The 20,760-nt window shown below is 45.1% G+C and overlaps 1 long non-coding RNA gene across 2 annotated transcripts; it reads left to right on the top strand.

Moving 5' to 3' along the window:
- The first annotated feature begins 9,787 nt into the window (after positions 1-9,787).
- On the top strand, positions 9,788-20,188 carry LOC310906037. Of its 2 annotated transcripts, XR_014589330.1 has the most exons (5): positions 9,788-9,843; positions 18,872-19,034; positions 19,307-19,421; positions 19,704-19,776; positions 19,874-20,188. It is a non-coding gene; the product is annotated as an uncharacterized lncRNA (long non-coding RNA). The 2 variants fall into 2 exon arrangements; XR_014589331.1 differs by lacking the exon at positions 9,788-9,843 and having other exon boundaries at positions 19,033-19,421.
- Positions 20,189-20,760: the final 572 nt, after the last annotated feature.

Below are 20,760 nucleotides of genomic sequence, written 5' to 3'. Positions count from 1 at the left end.
AGAAAAAAAAGTCCCCCCTATAAACCCACACTGGCTTACCTTCTGCTGCTGCTGGGTATAAAGGTTTGTCCCTCGTGGCCTCCAGAAGTGACGCTCCAAACCCACGTGCTCCTGCCTTCACTCCAAGAGCCACAGCCAGGACCTGAGCACTCACTGCTCACAGCTGGATACCGAACTGAGCTCAGGCTCCCCCTCTTAAACCGCCCCCGGCTGGAACCGCCCCCTCGTTATCCATTACAACTCCCACCTGTGCCTGGTGTGTCCCCTCATTATCCATTACATCTCCACAGTGCCGGGGGAGCGGGGCCGGGAGGAATCGGGGTCGGTGCTGAGCGTGGGGCGGAGCCGGGGGCGGTTCCCGGGGCCCGCTGTCCAATCAGCGCTGCCGATTCCTCAACGAGCCCGCCAACTGGGAGCCGGGCGGGGATTCAAATCGGTGCCGGAAAAAGCCGATGCTCTATGAGCTCGGTGTGGAACTCTCCGGTGGGGTCCGGGGTCCTGGCACCTGGGACCCGCCCCGCGCCCGTGGAGCCCCGCCCCCGGCCGCCTCTGGGCCCCGCCCCCGGCACTGCCCGGCCCCGCCCCCGGCCGCCTCTGGGCCCCGCCCCACAGCGCCCTGGCTCCGCCCCGAGTCCGCCCAGCGCCCCGCCTTCTTCAAGTCCCATTTAACCAGAATGATTTTTTGGGGTAGGAGCACCCAAAGCCAGCAGAACTGGCCTTAATCACTTTTGGGGATCTCTCTTTTCTTCCTCACCAAACTCCCACTGTCAAAACCCACCCTGAGGCTCAGCTCCCCATCCCTTCAATCCCTCCAAGGACCTCGGCTTGGATTTCCCAATCCAACAAGGCAGAAATTATATCCTAATTGCAGGAAGTGCTTAAGAAATAATTGAAAGACATGAAAGGAATGAAGAGAAATTAAACAAGAGCTGCCAGCTCCAGGGGCCATCCAAGGGCTGGTAAAACCCCTTACCATTTATTTTAATTAACCAACTCGGAGCAATTAACACCACACTGATAGAGTATGATTCTTTTCAATTGAGTCATAGATTAATATTGCAGAATGTAAAAAACCTTTCTAAACCCAGAAACTCTTTTAAGAGACACACAGGGCACAGCTGCAGACAGAGTCTGGTGATTCAGGGGAAAAACCCCAAAGTTTTCAGTCTTTAGCATCTTCCACAATGTCACCGTTGACAGCAAACATGGCTTCAGCCTCAGCAAGACAGACTCAGAGATTTTGCAGATCCTGGTCTCGCCTCAGCCTTTCAGCAGGTCCAGTCTGCAAGGAGAGAGAAGAAAATGGGTCAGAATGGACAGCCTACCTCCAGAAAATCAGCATCATCCATAAAGCATTAAATAGAGCTGGAAGAACTTCCCCAAAGGTCCATTTCCCTGCGGACTGAGGGCTCCAAGTTGAAGCAGAGGCTGCACCTGCCAAGGGCAGACTTTGGGAACCCCAGAAGTAAAAGCTGCTCGATATTTCAATACAAAGTGACAGCAAAAACATTAAGTCCATTTGCACAAAAGGCAGAAGAGACGTGACTCAAAGTTAAGTCAAGATCTGGAGAAGTGAATCACAACTAACTAAAAACAACCTGTCAAATTATTGAGACACAAATAGGAACCTAATGCTGAGCTGGATAAACACAAAATGCTAATTTCCATGAAAATTGAAGGAAAAGTTGCTGAAGATCTTCCATAACACAAGACAGCAATGACATGAAGCAGTCCAGTACGTGTTACAATGCACTGAAATGCTCTGGGTGAAATCATCTGTTCTGCAGAAACTGTTGAAGCACATTAAAATTTCACAGAGATGATTAAAAAAAAATGATATCAGGTTAAATCTCACCCTTTGCAGCATCTCTTGCAAGACAGCTCGACTTTCAAGAGTTAATGGTTCCTCATGAATAAGAGCTTGCTTTTCCGGGGTTCCTAGAATAGAGCCCAGATGCCACAGTTTAGATCCTGAAGCCAAAAATCCAAATACAGCACTCCTTCAGAACCCTGAGGGACAGCCACGGATTCTGGGGCTACAGGAAACAGTGAAAAATGGCACCAAGAACAGTGCAGTGCTGGCTGGGAGAAGCAGCATTACTCTGTCCGAGAAAATGCCATTCTGCAGCCGGTTTAGTGCTCTAGAGAATTTTACTGCCATGGGGGGGAAAAATAAAATAATAAATAAATAAATAAATAAATAAAAAGTATTATAGTTGGGGAATGAAGGAAAAAAATCCCCAAACCGCTGTCCAGAGTACGAGGGTGAACATCCACAACAGCACAGCAAAATAAATGGGAACTCCAGAAAATAACAGAGACATTAAATCCAGGTCAGAGGAACAACCACCCTCCATTAGAACAATGCTCTCACCAAAGAACTCTGGCATGGAGCCTTAATTCAGGATACAGTTAGTGAAGAATACCTGAAGACCACTTTTAAGTGCTGTACACCAAACTAAACCCAACCCCGCTTCCATTCTCTAGACAGATTCTCAGACAGCTGAGTGAGAGTCTCAAGCACACACTCAGTTGTCAGATTTGCCTTTGCCCACCTCAGCAAGGACAGAGCAGACGTGGCCAGTGCAGGTCAGACCCACCCCAAGCCCTGCCTGAGCCCCTCTAGCCACCCTTCCCCCTGCTAAGGCTGACCCCAACAGGCTCCAGCCAGGCCCTTTAGGAGTTTGCTTTGTGCACCCTCCTGATCTAATGGGAATGAACCCTCCTCTGCCCGGGGCCCAGTGAGATTTTCCTGGACAAAATGCAATTTCTCATACAAAAGGCAGACACGGTTGTTTTGTTTGGTTTTTTTGTAGGATTTGCCCTACACAGGTGATGTTCCTCACAACTCAGCACTATGATGCCAACAGCAGCAATACAGAAAACCCCTCTGGGACAGAGCGGCAGAAAAACCCACCTCCAGACTCACCAGAGAGATGACAGGAGCGCCCTCCCTGCGATGCCTGCTGAGCCAAGTGGAGCTGGCAGGGTGACCCATGGACGTTCTGTGTTCACCTTTCAACAGAGTCAATGCAGAAACAGAACAAATCTCTCTCGGCGTCGAGATGCCTTCAGGTGCACCTGGAGATGCTGCAGTGTCCTTCAGCAGCCAGAGCAGAACAGGGTTTCTACCGTGCTGTGAGAAATACAATTGAATCAGAAGAAAATAAAAGGAAGCACCTCTCCTTGTATTTTTATATTAAAAAAAAATCATGCATTAGAATTTTTTTAAGCGTTCATTCTTGCTTTTATGCAAGTGTAAGTTATGAGGACTCAACTTCCAGCCTGAAATTGCAACAGCCCCTCAGGCTGACTGAGCTCAGCCAGACCACCAGAATCACTGAATTGTGGAAGGGAAAGCTCATCCCATTCCAGCCCCACCCAGGGCACGGACACCTTCCAGCAGATCCAGGGGCAGCCACAGCTTCTCTGGGGAACCTGTGCCAGGGTCCCGCCGCCCTCACAGGGAACAATTCCTTCCTGATATTTAATCTAAACCGGCCTCTGAGGCATAAACTGAAAAATCACAACTAATTCTTTATAGTAAACTAAAGACCATATACATTATGTATATTAGTATAGTATAGTATATAGTATATTATATAGTATACAATATAGTATATTAGAATACATTCCAAGTAGTATTTTAAAATATATAAGATAAATTTATTATTATATATTACATATACATAATATATTTTATATATATATTAATATATTATTAATATATTTAGTAACACTGTGCTTATTACTTTTTTGCATATATTTAAACATTACAAATAAGAAACCTTCAAATAATCAGACAATGAACTAGAAGAACTAACCCAAACAACAGAATAACAGCATTAAGAGCACAAATAAAGAAATGAAACAGACTCTAAAATAATATGTTCTCTTAAAATTGTGCCAAAAAAGCCAAAGCACACGTGAGAAAGAGAAAGGTGAAAAAATGAATAAAAAAAGACCCCCCCCCACGGCCTGGAGACCACCACCACTAAAAACTGACCGTGCGCAGAAAAAGATAAAGTAATTACTCTTCCAAACGAAAATAACCAAGATCAAAAAATAAATATGTACGAAGAAAGCCTGTAAGACATTATGCATATGTAAAACCTCAGAAAATAAGAAAGGGGGCAAATCCGGCCCGGAACTGCCCTGGGCTCGTTCGGTTCGGCTGAGGGGGCGACGTTCGGGGAAACTCGGCTGGGTTCGGCTGTTCGGCGATTTCCGTCAGCCGTCGGCTATTCTCAGCTGTTCGGCAACACTCGGTCATTTTCGTCACTCTCCGGCTCTTTCCGATTGCTAAGAGCATTACGTCACTTTCGCCCCTCCCTGCCGCCATCTTTAGAAGGTCAGGCGCAGCGAGCCGCGCCGCCATCTTGGTTGTGGCACACTTAAGGACCCCATCGATGTTTAACACAGACGCCTGACGAAAACGCCTACCCTGAACCCAGCTGCGTCTAGCTGAACCCACAGCGCGTGTCCGTACATCTGGAAACGCCACAGAAAATTGTCCCCGAGCGGCGCCGTGGTCGGGATTTTTATGCAGGCAGTTAGATAGACACACTAAAGGTCCTCTCTGTTTCCCGCCCTTTTGGCCGCCCTCTTTAAAAGGTCAAGCGCCGCGAGCCGCGCCGCCATCTTGGTTGTGGCACCCCCCCCAAATGTGCCCCTCGGCTGCTCGCACAGGCGCCGGACCACATCGCCTGCCCGAACACTTCCGTGGCGCCGCTCAGCCCCCATCCCGTGTCCACTCACCTGCGTACGCCGCGGAAAAATCGCTCCCGGGCGGCTCCGTAGTCCAGGTCGCGCGCAGGGAGCCGGCTGCCACGTGTCCGGCTGCTCACATTTGTTTTCCGGCCTTTTTGGCCGTGATCTTTCGGCGCTCGGGCGGCAAAACTGCCCGGGGCTGCTACGGCGGAGACCTGCAGTACCGAAATTTATCCACGAGATGGCAGCATTGCCTTACAGATCACAGCCTGGGGGAGAGCTGCAGTACCGATCTTTATCCACAGGATGGCAGCATTGCCTTACAGATAGGCTCGGGGGAGAGCTGCAGTACCGCTCTGTGTCCACACGGTGGCAGAGCTGCCGCAGGGAGCGCAGGCAGAAAAGAACGTGGCCAAAATTCCCCTTCCAAACATCCCCGAAAATAAAGGCCCCAAAAGACCCCCAACCACAACAACTACGACAACCCTGCCATCAACCGAGCCAAAATCAAAAAAGCCTTCATTTTAGGCTACACTTCAATATTTCTTCTATTTCTTAGTTGGATATTTCTGTTAATCATTACCATTTATCTATTATATCATGTACATTATATTCCATATATTTTACATATTGTAATATATGGAACATTTAATAATATTGATTGCATCTATTGATATAATTTTTTGTATTTTATAGTTCTCTTTTTGCTACTTTTTTTTCAATTTCTGTTTACTTCTTGATATTTTAAATTATATGAATTCATTCACCAAACACATCAGAACCACACTTAATTAGAATTGAAGGACCCTGGTTTTCTAAGGGGTAAATATTTAATCTTTATTAAAATAATAATCTCGATTTTGGGGAGGGGGGAATTGTTTGGGGGGGGGTTTTGTTCTGGGTTTTTCTTGTTTGCTTAGTTTTGGATTTCTTGGCTAATTAACAAGGAGGTTCAGAGAGTTAGAAAATAAAAGGTTTAATTTTATTGCTACCTCTGAAAAACACCTGACCTCAAGTTACTCCTGGTAATACTGTGCATGGGGAGAATGAGACCTGAGAGGAAAAAAAGGGCACCACAGTCTTTACACCTTTCGCTGTTAAAGCTTTTTAATTTAGCAGATAATACAGAGGTTTTTTGCTAACTGCACTCTCAATTATTTCCAGACACCCAATGGACAGGGAGGTCATTTTTCAACTTCTTTCTTGCCAACAGCCAAACTTCCACCTACCCGGGGTAAGAAAGAGAATGGAGAAAAATAATAATAAAAAAAAATGAACAAATAAAACATAAAAAACATGAGGAGGGAAAAATAGGATTAAAAAGTTAAAGGTTTCTGTGTAGAAGTCCACCAGAAGGGTGGTCAGTGTGCAGAGAATGGGAGGCTCCTGGAAAACAGAGAATGGTTGGTCTTTATTCATGTTATTCTTTATTCTTTTTATATTAAAGCATGGCAGAAATTATTTTAGTGTTCTTTCATGTCATTCTTTCCTGGTTTTCCTCTCCTGTAGGGCCAAACTTCCACCTACTCTGGGTAAGAAATAGAATTTTTAAAAGGAACAAAGAAAACATGAAAAAATAAAAATAAATAAAATTGAATAAAAATTAGGAAAAAGGTTTTAAAAATTAAAAATGCAAAAAAAAAAACCCCATGGAAATAAAATAAAAATAAAAAAAACCCTAAACGTAATATTAAAAAAAAGTTAAAAATTAAAAATAAATATAAAATCTTTTAAAGAACACAAAACAACAGCTGGACTGGGATAAGGCCTTCCAGGGGCTTTGCTTCCTACTGGCTCCATCCTTTTTTGCCAACTACCTGCAAGAGGAAAAACAACAGGGATAAAGTTTCAAACAGGATGTCCTTGGTTTGAGGCACTTCAAAATAAGATTTTTAACAAAATAAGTTGGCCAAGAAAGAGACTCAAAATCAAGATGTAAGTCTCACAGCTATATATAAAAAAAAAAAAAAGTGTCTCTGGTGTGCATAACTTGTCAGCCCCTCATGTTTTCAGTCCTTAAATTGATTTTTACCAAGGAGAACTCGACAGCTCCAGACACTTTGTGTCAATCCAGGAATACCCTCTACAGCCCAACTACACCCCACATGACAAATTTCAAGTCCCCAGGACTTGTCCCATTCCCCCCACACCCAGACTGAGCAACAAGGCAGAGCAGCTCCAGGCCAAACACACCAACACCCGTGACACAGGACAGGACAAAAGGGGGGACACAACAGGGACAGAAATATCTGGGCAAGAAGAATGACCCTGAGGACCGAGAGAACTCGCAATGAGATGACCAAGGTCAGACCGATGGAGAGCTGACCAGGCTCAGAGAACCCTGCAGGAAGAAGATGCCAATGGGATCACTGATCCCAAGAAATGCAGAGATGGATGCCCGAGAATCCTACGGTCAGAATCCTCCACTGAGCTGTGCACTTTTAGAAGACCTAATCCGCCAGAATGGATCACAGCAGGGCACAGCTGTGGATACAGCTCAGAACAAGACCTGGAAAGGCACCAGCCTGGATGGTTGTGGAGAGAGATGGATTCTGATGTGTGTCTGAGCACCTGAGTCAAAGTTCAATGATATCAGTGCCTGTCCAAGGAACAGGGAGATGTTAAGAACGATGCCTGGGGTTTCCAAAAGACCCCTTGAAGGGTTAAGGCAAAAGACACACAAAACAAAACACACAACAGACACAGAGTGCACAACAGACAAGTGACACGACGTGCCCTGGGACTGCTCTGCCCTGCACACCTCAGCACTGTGAGACCTTCCCTTCACGTGCCCTAAAGGGGTCACATCTTGGACATCCCCATCTCCAAACCCGACCAAAAAATCCCTTCCGGTGACTCCCAACCCACACCCCACTTTCACCCCCTCTGTGGCTTTGAGCCCTTCACTTATCTCTGGGATGTTCAGGGATGAGAATCCACATCAGGGGCCAAGGAAGGCTGTCTCTGCCTCAGGGAAATTCCTGCTGTCTCAGTCAGGTGCCATAAAGAAAACCAAACATCCACGGATGATCTCAGCAGGGCTGTTGGCAGGCGGGTGAGAGGATCTCAGTGTAATACAAGTGGACGACATGAAACACCCAAACAATAATGGAGGCTTAGAGTTACACCAGAAACAGCACTACCCTGACCACACAAATATATCAATTTTAGAAACAAAAACACAAACAAAAGTCCACCAAAAAAAGTACCAAGTCTTCGTACTTATAGCCAAGCTACCAAATATAATAAAAATAACCCAATGTCCATTCCCCTCAAAAAGCCTCCAAAATATAGACTCAGAACCCCCCCAACTTAAAGACCTGTCTCTAAACAAATAAGAAGCAGAAAACCCATGTCTTTTGACCTATATAAATTCATTAACCTATCAAAAATTAACAGCACCAAAACAAATTATTTCTACTCTAATAAACTCACAATATCTCAAAGCCATCAAAACAAACAAACCACCTAAATTCACACAAAACCAAGAGATTCATTTGAGTACAAACGATATCTCCTAAATTATCCATAACTATAAAACATGTACCATAGTCAAGCACGCTAAAAAAACAACCCCCTATAATACAATAAACAATAATCTAATTATAAATTTTAATAAATCCTATAAAATTACCTACATCACACTGTGTCTAGGCCGCTAAAACAAACATAACACACTTGCCATGATAAAAGCCACCACTAAAAAAACCTCCCCCATACCTCACACCACAGCCTATTACACCACTGTAAACCTTTGAAAACATACCCTTGAAAAACACATTTTCCCTAAAAAGCAGTTCAACAACAAAACTCAGTTCAAAAATACTCTGGCCAACATGCAAACTATGAAACCCAACATGAAATAAATACACCATATTTCCCTCATCATGTGGCATCTACAAAATAAATAACACTACACAATAAAACATTAAAAACCACCTTAAAACCACAAAAAAGAAAAAACTAGCTCTGTCCAACCTGAATCCCTACATATAATACACAAAACCCCAATAATACACACCAGAAGCCTCTCAAAAAAAAGCTACTTAAATTAGTTCTACCTCAAATACAAAAAAATCCACTATAACATCATCTTTACTCAAAAACCAAGTTGCACACAATAAATAACACCAAAAAAGTCAAACAAAATGCTACATACTACCAAAGAACTCAATACTGAATAAAGAACACATAAACATACACAACTCATTAAAATTCTAGGTGAAAATGAGTTTCCTCCAGTTCAAACATAGAAAACTACAGAAGAGGAATTTTTTTTTTTTCGCAATTTCAACTTCTTTTATTTCCATAACTCCTTTTTTTTTCTAGGAGCACCAGGGAGGAATTACTAAGATAAAGCTGAAAAGGAAACAAAGCCCCCTCTATAAACCCACACTGGCTTACCTTCTGCTGATGCTCGGTATAAAGGCTTATCCCTCATTACCTCCCAAAGTGATGCTCCAAATCCACGTGCTCCCACCTTCACTCCATGAACCACGTCCAAGACCTCAGGATGAGCTCCTCACACCCCACGGCCGATACCAAACCGAGCTGAGGCTCCCCCTCTTAAACCGTCCCCGGCCAGAACCGCCCCTCATTATCCATTACAGCTCCCACTGTCCATTACAGCCTGGTCTGTCCCCTCCTCATCCTAGTGGCTCACACCTGTGGGGGAGTGGGGCCGGGGGGAACCGGAGCCGGGATCTCTGCCGGGGCTGGGGGGAGGCCGGGGCAGGGGATCGGGACCGGGGGAATCGGGGCCGGGGGAAAGCGGGGCCGGGGGGAACCGAGGGAGAGCGGAGCCCCCGGGCCCTCAGCGCGGGCGGGGCGGGGCCGGGGAACCGGGGCCGGGGGGATCGAGGCCAGTGCCAGGGCCGGGGAACCGGGGCCGGGGGGAACCGGGGTCGGCGCTGAGGGAGGGGCGGAGCTCCCGGGCCCTCAGGGCGGGGCGGGGCGGGGCCGGGGCGGTTCTTGGGGCCCGCTGTCCAATCAGCGCTGCCCATGCCTGAGCGAGCCCGCCAATCGCGGGCTGGGCGGGGCTTCAAAAGGGTCCCGGAAGAGGCTTCTGGGTTTATGGCTCGGTGTGGAGCTCTCTGGGCGGTCTGTGGGGTGTCCCTGGGCTGTTTTAGTGCGGTAAGACTATCCTCATTTATTTCCCTGCAGGGTATGGTGTGTGGGACTGTATTGAGGTATACGTTATATGGTGGGTAGTAACAGGTGCAGCTGGGGTTGGGTTGAGAGCCCGTTGTTCTGTGCCTTGGTCGGAATTTGCCTTAGAATTGCACGACCTTTTCCTCTGGGCGGCTGGGAATATGCTGGGAGTATGAATATGCTGAGCCTTGGTGTTTTTGCAAGTGAGAGGGAGACACGTACTTTTGGGGTATGTTGTTTGGGGAAGGTACAGAACTTTGCCTACCTTGGTTTTTTCCCTTTAATCTCTTGCAGTGCATGGGTCTCGCTGGGGTCTGATGCTGAATGTATTAATTAGGCTTTAACTGGGACAGAACATGGCAGGAAGAAACAGTCTTTTGAGGTTGATTCATAAAGTAACTTGAATAATAAAATTTCTGTGGAAGTTACTATAGAATTTGTAAGAGGTACTTATTAGAAGAGGAGGCAGCTTTTGAGTAATGTGAGTTATTTCTGCTAGTTTAAGTTTTCCTTTTCAAGGTATTGGGCATCTGCAAGTTTGCCATAACTTGTGAAGTGCCAAGGCCTGAACAACAGGCCCTGAGCTCAAGTTGACCTGGAGATAAAGGTTTAAACCAGATGTTGTGTTTGCATCCCCTCAGTAGTGAAATAGCCAGGATCATTAGTGTTCTGGACTAGGTCAGTGCTCATTAGTGAAGCATGGCTTGACCTTCCTGCGTTCAGAGGCCGGACAGGGCCCCGAGATCAGTCCTGTGGCCTCGTTGGGAGATGCAGTGCCAAAGGCAGCTCTTGCGTGGCTCTTGAAGCCCTGGCCAGGCTTTGGGCACATCCAGGAGGAGGCTGAGCCCAGCTGTGCCTGCAGTGGGAGTTGCGTGAGCCCGTTCATTGCCCGCAACTGTGTGACCTGGGCCCTGTCCCGGCATGGCCAGAGCCTCTTTGCCTGATGGTGGACACACTCGTGGGAATTCCCAGTTCTCCAGGGCTGGGCTGTGACAGGGGATTCCCAGCTGCTGTGTGGCTATGGAGGGTGAGGAAGCCTCAGAGTCCCTGGTGTTGGACCTCAGTCCCTGTAGGTGATCTTGGGTAGCAGTGCTGAGGGACACTGCTGAGCTTCTCCTTGGGGGTTCTCTGCTGCTTTGAGTAGGGAGATGCACATTTCCATCTAGCTCAGTGTTGGAGAAGGGAGAACGCGACACCATATGGTCATCAGCAGAACTCAGTTTATTTAAGTACAATCTTGAGTTATATACTTTGCTTAATTAACTCATACATATTGCAAAAGCTAAGCTCCTAATTGGTAGTGACTATACAATAGTTTACTTCATGTTATATCAGCATATTGCAACAGTTTGTATTACCTTGTAGCATTTAACTCCTCTTTCTCATGATCTCAGTTCCTCTCCCTCATCCTCATGCTGGCCTTGTCCTAGCTTCTAGTTCTGAGAGCCATTGTGTCTTTTCTGAAAGCTATTGTGTCCTTTATCTTCTTTCCCATTTCTCAGCCAGCTTCTCAACCTCTCCACAATTCCCCCTTTTTCTTTTAAGAATTACTAGCATTAAAGACTGACTACATATAGAATGATAATTAAAATCATAAACAAAAATCATAGCTCATCATTGGTTATCAGCTATTATCATCATAGGCACTGTTGGAAGCCAAACTTTTACATTTTTGTGGTTAACACATAACTGGCTGTTCCACTCACATTGCAAGAGTTCTCAAATTCAGTTCGGAAGTTTCCTGATCACCGTCCTGCAGATTACAGGAGACGAGTTCTGAGCTCTTGGAACTCGTCTGTCCGAGGTGAATTTGCAAACAGCTGCCGTCTCAGCATCTTGTTCTTAGGCTTACCTTAAACTTACATCGCTATTAAATCTATTCGACTGTGGCCTTTTCCTTTTAACCACTCCTCAATCAAATCTTCCATATTTTTCCCATTTTCTTTTTGTGCCAACAGTGTGTTATGCCACATTTTAGTCATTGTCTGTTTCATCACTTGTTGTATACACGAACAAAAACATGGAATACAAACAACTAGCATTATAAGCACAGCTAAACACAACAGTCCAAACATGAGTAATGAACGCAACCATCCTGACAATCCTAAGCTTTTTAGCCAATCGAAAATATCCCATCCATTGCTAACTTGTAGATGTTGTGTCAATTCCCGAAGGGCACGACAAAGGCTGCAAATTGGGACATGGCCATTCCTCCAAAGGCACTCCCACCAAACAAGTAGAGAAGGGATTACCTGGAGAACTTAAAGATAAACAAATTGCATCCTGACCTGTTTGATTTGCCAAAGTTACCCATACATTTTGTTTTGGCTGTGGAGGAACATAAAAACAATAACCTATGCAGATATAACCAAATACTCCCAATAACTCCAAAGGTGTCATCATTTTTTCTTATAATGTTTCCCAATAGATAATCGTCTCAAATTATCAATCTGATTTTGTAATATTTGCTCCGGGTCTTGGCCTTGTCTGATAGGCCCAATCCACCTTGCATCCTTCAGTGGTACCTTACTACAACATTTTGCTTTTACAATATGAGAATTTGTCAATATGTGTCGCTTCCAAAGCAAAAACCTAAATTCCCATCTCATCCATGCTAAGATTATTTGTTCAGGGGAATCATAAACCTCTTGCCAGCGGTCTATTGATATCCCAGATTCCCTTTCAAAAGCGTTAGCCCAATCTCTTCGTCTCAGGACTTCCGATAGACACCTACGACACAGCAATTCAACAATAAGCAATTGATTAGCCCAAAATAGCCTATTACATAAACCACATTTAAAAGCTATCCATGCACTACATAAATGATTATTGCATGCTGCACAAGCCTGTTGATTCCAACAACAAAATTGCTGTGCTGCTGCTTGGAACCAACTTAACCAGTCCAGAGGAGGATTCAGTAAGGCTGATTGCGCATCTTTATCTGTCGTCGCCAAGATGTCCAAATACGGTCGCAAGACAAGCGTCAGCTTCTGTTGAATCCTGTTCTGATCCTCTAGAGATAGACTTCTCCACAGGTTGTACATTTAGGGCTGGTTTGATCCACTTAGCTGGAACCCACAGTGTACCTGCTGGAGTAAGCACACAAACATAACCTTTTCCCCAATATATGACTTCTGCAGGGCCAGACCATAAACCTGTCTTTGGATCTTTGTAATGGACCCACACAGAACATTGTTTCTGTTTCTTGTCAGGTGCTTCAAAATGTTGTATTGCAGGTGGTTCTTGGCCCTCGCCAAACACACATAAGTAATTTAAAACATAAAGCACCTTAGAAAGTCTCTCTTGTGGATCTGCTATCCCTTTGTGTTTTGCTAAGTATTGTTTCAATGTACCATTGGCACGCTCTACAATCGCTTGTCCTGTGGGAGAGTGAGGAATACCGGTGATGTGCTTAATTCCCCATTCTTCTAGAAATCGCCCTATTTTCCTGCTAACATATGCAGGTCCATTGTCTGTCTTGATTTCCTTGGGCAATCCCATTACAGCAAAACAGCTTGTTAAATGTCTAATCACATGTATTGCTTTTTCCCCAGCTTGTGCAGTTGCCCAAATAAATTTACTATATGTATCAATAGTGACATGTACATATTTGAGCCTTCCAAATTCTGCAAAGTGAGTTACATCCATTTGCCACAATGCATTACTTTTTAAACCTCGGGGGTTTACACCACAACCTAAACCCACTCCTGTATTGTGAAAACTGCAAGTTGGGCATGCCCGCACTATTGCTTTAGCATCTTGTATTGTGATTTTAAACTCTCGAACCAGCCCCTTAGCATTTTGATGCATTCTATCATGAGATATTCTTGCTTGCAATAATTGATTTTCTGTGCTGTGCATCACCAGTTTATCTGCCCTGGCATTGCCTTCTCCTAATCCACTGTCCCACTTATGACTCCTAATATGGATAACACAATATGGCTGACTTCTCTGAGCTATTGTCCTTCTCAATTGTAAAAGCAACATATAAAGTCTCTGATTTTGAACTTCCCTTATTGATGCATCTTCTATCCTTGTAGTAACTCCTGCAACATAAAGAGAGTCTGTTACCACATTTAATGGGTCTTCCAAATTGCCTAAAGCCCAAATTACAGAAACCAGTTCCAATGTCTGTAAACTGTCTTGTGGAGTAGCGTCTATCAGTTGATGTCTCCATTTGAGTCCATCTTTCCACGTCACAGCTGCTTTTCGAGATTTCTTTCCTGCATCTGTGAAGGCTGTAAGTCCATTTGCTATGGGAGTGTCTGAACGCAATGGTGTGACTATCCAGTCCCAGTCTTTTAACCATTGCAATTGGCGGGGAGCAACCGAACCTGTTAGTATTTGTGCTCCAGACCCCAATAATGCTACTTGCAATTGTTCTGAGTTAAGTAAATACCAGTCTAAAGTCTCCTGTTTCATCGGGAGATATATTTTGTCTGGTTCTACTCCCAAGAGTTCAATTACTCTCATGCGGCCTTTTTCAATAAGTTTTGCCATTTGCTCTATTTTTGTACTAATTGTTCGGTGAGTTTGCAATGGTGGGGAGAGCCACTCCAAAACCCTCAGTTCCCCAGTTTTTGGTTGCAATTGGACTAAAGCTCCCAATAAATGATGCAACGTGGACCACAGAATAAGTCCAACTGGCTGGTCCGGAATACGACGCGAGACAAACCCTTTTTGAACACAGTCTATGATGCTCTGAAGCGCTTGACGTTGTGTCTTTGTAACAGTGATAGGAGTAGCAGGGTCGGTACCTTTTAACAATGGGCGCAACACCTCCAACAAGGAGTTAGGTATGCCTACCACAGGTTTCAACCACTGTAAATCTCCTAAAAGTTTCTGTGCATCTGTTAAGGTAGAAAGTTTAGTATGCAGTTGCAATTTCTGAGGTCGAATAACCTGTTCTGTAATTGACCAACCCAAATATTTCCAAGGGGCCGTATGTTGAATTTTTTCATCTGCAATTATCAGAGAAGCTCTAGCTAGAGTCTCTCTGATCATCTGTACATGTTGTGGGGAAAAAGGAGTGGGCTGCGAGAATAAAATATCATCCATATAGTGATAAATAATTACCTCAGGCCACTGCTGTCGTAATGGCTGTATCGCAGCATCAACATATAATTGACAAAGTGTGGGGGAGTTCCGCATTCCCTGTGGAAGAACCTTCCATTCAAAACGTTTATCTGGTTCCCCACGATTAATTGCAGGTAAAGTAAAGGCAAATCGCTTGGTGTCCTGAGGGTGCAAATGAATAGTAAAAAAGCAATCTTTTAAATCCACCACCAAAAGAGACCAGTCTTGTGGGAGCATAGCTGGATTAGGTAAACCTGGTTGCAAGGCTCCCATAGCTTCCATTTGAGCATTCACTGCACGTAAATCATGTAACAGTCTATATTTTCCAGATTTCTTTTTAATAACAAAAATGGGAGTATTCCATGGACTAGTGGACAGCTGGAGATGACCCTGACAATATTGTTCCTCCACTAATTGATGGGCATGGATTAAACTTTCCCTTTTTAAAGGCCATTGCTTAACCATCACTGGGGTATCACTTGTCCAGGTGAGTGGAATTGGGAAAGTCCAAGCAATGGCAATTACCCTAAAGGGTGCTGGTTTGACAGTACAACTCCAAGCTGTGACAAGATGTCCCTTCCGATTAACAATTGTACTGTCGGGGGCAAAGGCACCACAGTCAATACTGTAACTAATGTTTGTCCATCAATTGTTACTGAGACCAGGGGAGTTTTCTTGGCTAAGGTAAACCCCCCGACCCCTGTGACTGTATCTGTGGTATGTTTTATTGGCCAATCAGAGGGCCAATTCTCAGGGGAGACAATACTAGTATCTGCTCCAGTATCCAAAAGTCCCCATAAGTCTACTGACTTCTTGACATAAGTGATTGTGACTTTAGTCTTTGGCCTAGTGCTTAAATCCAGTGTGAGCATTGCTACCCCTGATGAACCAAATCCCCTTTCTCCTCGCAACTCTTTTTGTTTTGGCATTAATCCTGTTGTAATTTGTGGCAAAGGTATAAATTGAGCAATACGTTGACCTGCTTCAATAGCAAGAGGAGGATATAGGGTGTAAGCCATTATTTGAATTTCACCTGTATAATCAGCATCAATAACTCCTGTTAGCACAGTCAGTCCCAAAAGTGTTGTTGAAGATCGCCCCAAAATCAGCCCCCCATAATTTATTCCTTGTATTTGTATAGGTCCAAACACGCCTGTTGGAATTTTAGTGGGCCTCGTAGTCATTAACGTAACCTTTATTGCTGCTGCCAAGTCGAGTCCCAGGCTCCCTGCTGTGGCTGGCTGAAGGCAGGAGGTGGCGGTAGAGCGGGAACGGGCGGTGTTGCTATGGCGGCAATTTGTGTCTTTGCGCGGCTGCCTGAGTTCGCGCTCCGCCTGAAGTTTCCCGATCGTTGGCGGCATGCAGAGGAATTATGATTATCACTCTGACAGGACTGACACCAAACTTTAGTTGCTCTGCAATTTCTTCGTATATGTCCACTGACTCCACATCGGTAACATCGTATGGAAGGTGGCTTGTGATTTGTAGAAACCACAGGAGCTGCTGCTGAGGCACGGAGAGGAGCAAGAGCTGCAAGGACTTGAGCCTGATTTGACTCTGACTGTTTTTGTAACCCTTTTCCAATTTCCTTTCCTAATTCCTTAATTGCCTCAACTATAAAAACCTGTGACCCTGCAGGCTGTAGTGACATTCTTTCTATAGCCTCTTCAATAGTCCAATTTGCACCCAATGTAGCTAACACTCTTTTCGTATGATCATTACTATTCTGCAACACACACTGCCTAAGCAATATTCCATACATATATTCTGGAACACCTGCTCTCTGGATTGCAGAAGCAACTTTATCCACAAAATTTCCAAAAGACTCATCTCTTCCTTGTTTGATTCCCATATACATAGGTATCCCAGAACTATCCTTTACAGCATCCAAAGCTGCCCTCACCAATCTCATAGCCTCTCTTATTTTATCCGGACCCATAATCATCTGAGCTTCTGTTCTCTGATAAGGTCCCAATCCCATCAGTTCATCTATTGTTATCCCATGCAACGGATCTCCTGCCCCTCTTTGTACTGCAACAGATTCATTAACCTGTGCTTGCCAATGTGCATTAAAAACCAATTGTTGATGCTGTGTGAGTATCAGCTTTACCACACTTCGCAAATCAGTAGGAATTAACAGCTGAGTGTTAAAAAGATAATCTAGCATCTGTCGAGCAGGCTCACTCTTAAAGCCAAATTGACTAACAGTCTGTCGCAATTGAACCAGCATTTTCCAATCTAACGGAGTATATTCTCCTACTTGAATCGGATTACCTTGTGCATCTACACCTTGCGTATAAGCCACTGGAAAAGCCCATAGCTTTCCTGCATCAATCTGCGCCTCATCTCCCTGTTCAAAGCCATGTTTTGCTACTGCATTCCATGCCTCTTTGCGCTGTCTTACCGTCTCCTCCCACAGGCTACTTTGTGACTTAGGGATAAGGGATAATTGTGGCGCCTGTGGCTCACTAGACACCTGCGATGACTGTGTAGATATTTCGGGCAGAGGCGCAGAGGGTTCTACCGAACTATTTGTGGCTCCCGATGTTCCCGGCAAAGGTATCAGCACTTTTGTTACAGCTGGGGCTTTTGGCTCCTCAGTAGCTGTATACTGTTCATTCCTAGTTTGTGCCTTTAAGGCTTCTTTAGCAGCCCGCTTTTCAGCCTCTTGTTGCAACAAAGTATTTTGAACAATTTGCCATGTCTTAGCTAACTTTTTTGCTGTTTTATCCTCCCCCAAAACTAAAGTAAATAACTCATCACCTAACTTTTTCCACTCAGTGAGTTCATGCACCGAATGTGGATTAACAAAATAACCTTTAGCATATCCCCATTCTAACAACCCCGGGAGGTCTTTCCTTATCTCCTTAACCCCCCGTTTCTCTAACCCTGTTATAAATAAATCATATGCTGCTTGCCTGTCCATTATGTCGTCAGCGCGCGCTGTTGCAACTCTCCGGCTTCGGCAGCACGTATGGCTCAGGACCACCTATATGGCTCCTGAGGGCGTTATCCCTTCCTCGTTTAACGCCGACCCGGTTGCATCAGGCCCCAACCCTACTTCTCCAACCGTGGCAGACGTGCACCAGGGCGCGGAAGCTCTTCTTTCGCGGAAGCTCTTCTTTCGCCAGGCGCAGGCAGACGTGCTCCCCCTTTTTCTTTTAGTCGAGACGAGAGGCAGCTTCAGATTCAGGTTCCTGTTTGGGTCCCTGTTCGGGCGCCATTTGTTGGAGAAGGGAGAACGCGACACCATATGGTCATCAGCAGAACTCAGTTTATTTAAGTACAATCTTGAGTTATATACTTTGCTTAATTAACTCATACATATTGCAAAAGCTAAGCTCCTAATTGGTAGTGACTATACAGTAGTTTACTTCATGTTATATCAGCATATTGCAACAGTTTGTATTACCTTGTAGCATTTAACTCCTCTTTCTCATGATCTCAGTTCCTCTCCCTCATCCTCATGCTGGCCTTGTCCTAGCTTCTAGTTCTGAGAGCCATTGTGTCTTTTCTGAAAGCTATTGTGTCCTTTATCTTCTTTCCCATTTCTCAGCCAGCTTCTCAACCTCTCCACAGCTCAGGATTGCTTGGGCAAACGAACGGAGCCCTGGAAGGTCCTTGAATGTGTGGGGTTTTTCTCTAGTCCTGGCTTAGAGTAACCTTCTGTCCTAAAGGGATCGAGCAGCACTTGCTGCTGCTGAGAGACTTCAGTTCCTTTCCTTCCAAATGTTTGGAATGCTCTGTAGCTGATGTGCTGCTATCAACATGTGCAAGGTTCCTGTCTCTGCAGCATATTTTATCGTATTCCCCGTGAGATTGAATGTCCCTGCAGTGATTTGTGACCTGCTGAAATGTTAAAGCCAAGCGAGTGATAAGCTCATTGTTTTTCCAAATGTGTCCTTTTACCTCTGTTTTGCCTCCCCATTAATAGTAAAATAAGGCCATTCTCCCTGTTGGTGTCTGTGTCCATTCTCCTGCCACTGTGGACCGGAAAAACACTCGGTCACTGGTCACTGCCTGGAGTGGTGCAAGGAGAGATCCCAGGGCAGCCACCAAGTCTCCACTTGCTCCTTTTCCCTGGTGAGCTCCTTGGGGTGAGTGCAGTGATCCCTGAGGATGGAGAAGGGCTTGGAATGAGGGAAAAGACTTGGAGAAACCATTTTCCAGAAGGATGTGAGCCTGAAGGTTTGTCCGTTATCTGGTGCTTTTGTCCATCTCATGTGTTTTCTGTTTTTAATGATTGTTTAAGTTCGAGGACACTAATTTCAAAATGAAGAGGGCATTTCTAGGGCATATTTTTTTATGATTTTTATGCCTTTTTGTTTTGTGGAAAGAATTAATTTTGTTTTCATGTTTTGTCCTTCAGGACGTGCAGAAGCTCAGTTGACCCTCCCACACCGAGCAGTGCCAGTGCACAGCAGTGAAATGCATCAGTTGTTGTCTGAATGGATTAAACCTGTTGGTGCTGCTGTTGGTTCACTGTGAGGATTTGTTGTTCCTATGCACTTGGGGGGCTTTGGCCACGCTCGGGGGGATGTAAAATAAGCACTGGGGGCTGCTCTGGATATGTGTGCTCTGGACATGAGCACTGGGTTTGGCAGCAAGGCTGAAGGGTTTGTGAGAGCAGAGCAGGGAATGGACAAGTCAGCTCCAGCAGGGTGAGGTGTATCTGCTTCTGCTTCCAGAAGCTTGTAATTTGTGGAAATTTTAAAGCCTGTGGCTGTAATTAGTAGTAATAATAGTGCCCTCTTTTATCTCTTAAGGTCCCTGGCCAACATGGAACAAGAACTGACCCAGAACTTGTTGGTGCCCTGGTAGAGAGAGAAGTAGCAAATGGTATTGAGAGAATTTCTGTGGGGATATGTGAGATCCTGGTGTTCCTGTGAGCTTAAGAAATGATCTGCAATGAAAAATATATTTTTTTTTTCTACAGGAGAATCTGATGTGGAACACGTGACCCAGATGACTTGATGTGACTTCTTGAAACCTTGAAATAAGGTGGTATTAATCTTTTTGGATAGAAGCAAAGCATTTGCAAGCACTTGGCAGAAGCCTATGAAAGGTAAGTGACGGGCTAAGGACACGAGCAGGAAAACATCTGGGGCTGTGATTTGATTTCACAGAGGGTTATGGATTCCTGTCTCAAATGTCCATATGGCAGTGGAGCTGGATCTATATGCCCCAGTGGAGAGGCAGGGTTGTCCTGTGTTCCTGGCTTTCTAGAGGCTGGAGTGTTGCCCAAGGAAGAGCATCCTGGTTTTGCTGCTGTGTTCAGGCACCAGCAGCCAGGAGTTGTTTGGTGGCTCGTTCCAGAAGCAGCAGGAACCTGGATTTCTGTCTCTAGGATTGTCTTGCTGTCCAAGGCTAAAGGTGAGTAGCAAGGCAGCTCTGGGAGCTCTTGGAAGTCAGGAGTGCCTGGTCTCTCATCTCCAGGTGCTGCTCAGGTAATTGCTCAGGTGTTCACTTAATGGTTCTTTGATGGCTTTGGACTTTCTGGTTGGAAGAAAAAGGGTCCTTTCCAGTCTCTGCCTTCTGTAATTCTGGGATCAGCCATTACTCTTTTCAGGCAGGCTAGATAGCCTCAGGAGTGGGCAGAGGAAGTGCTACCTGAAGTGTGGTTCCACAGGAGAGGGGAACAAGCTTTCTGCAGAGGTTCAAATGGCTTGTGACTTATAGAAGCACTGAGGTCTGAACAAGAGTCTTGAGCCAAAGCTGTCAGTGGCCTATTTTGGTACTGGACAGTCTTGATGGGGCCATTAAATCCAGTTTTTCCAAGAGCCTTTTCAGCGTATCTTTAGTGTATCTATCTTGACTGCCAGA

The sequence above is a fragment of the Zosterops lateralis genome (genome assembly GCF_965231275.1).
Source record: "Zosterops lateralis genome assembly, chromosome: 2".
Taxonomy (NCBI): Eukaryota; Metazoa; Chordata; class Aves; order Passeriformes; family Zosteropidae; genus Zosterops; species Zosterops lateralis.
Note: the sequence above shows the minus strand (reverse complement) of the source record. Positions and strands in the feature narration are given on the sequence as shown.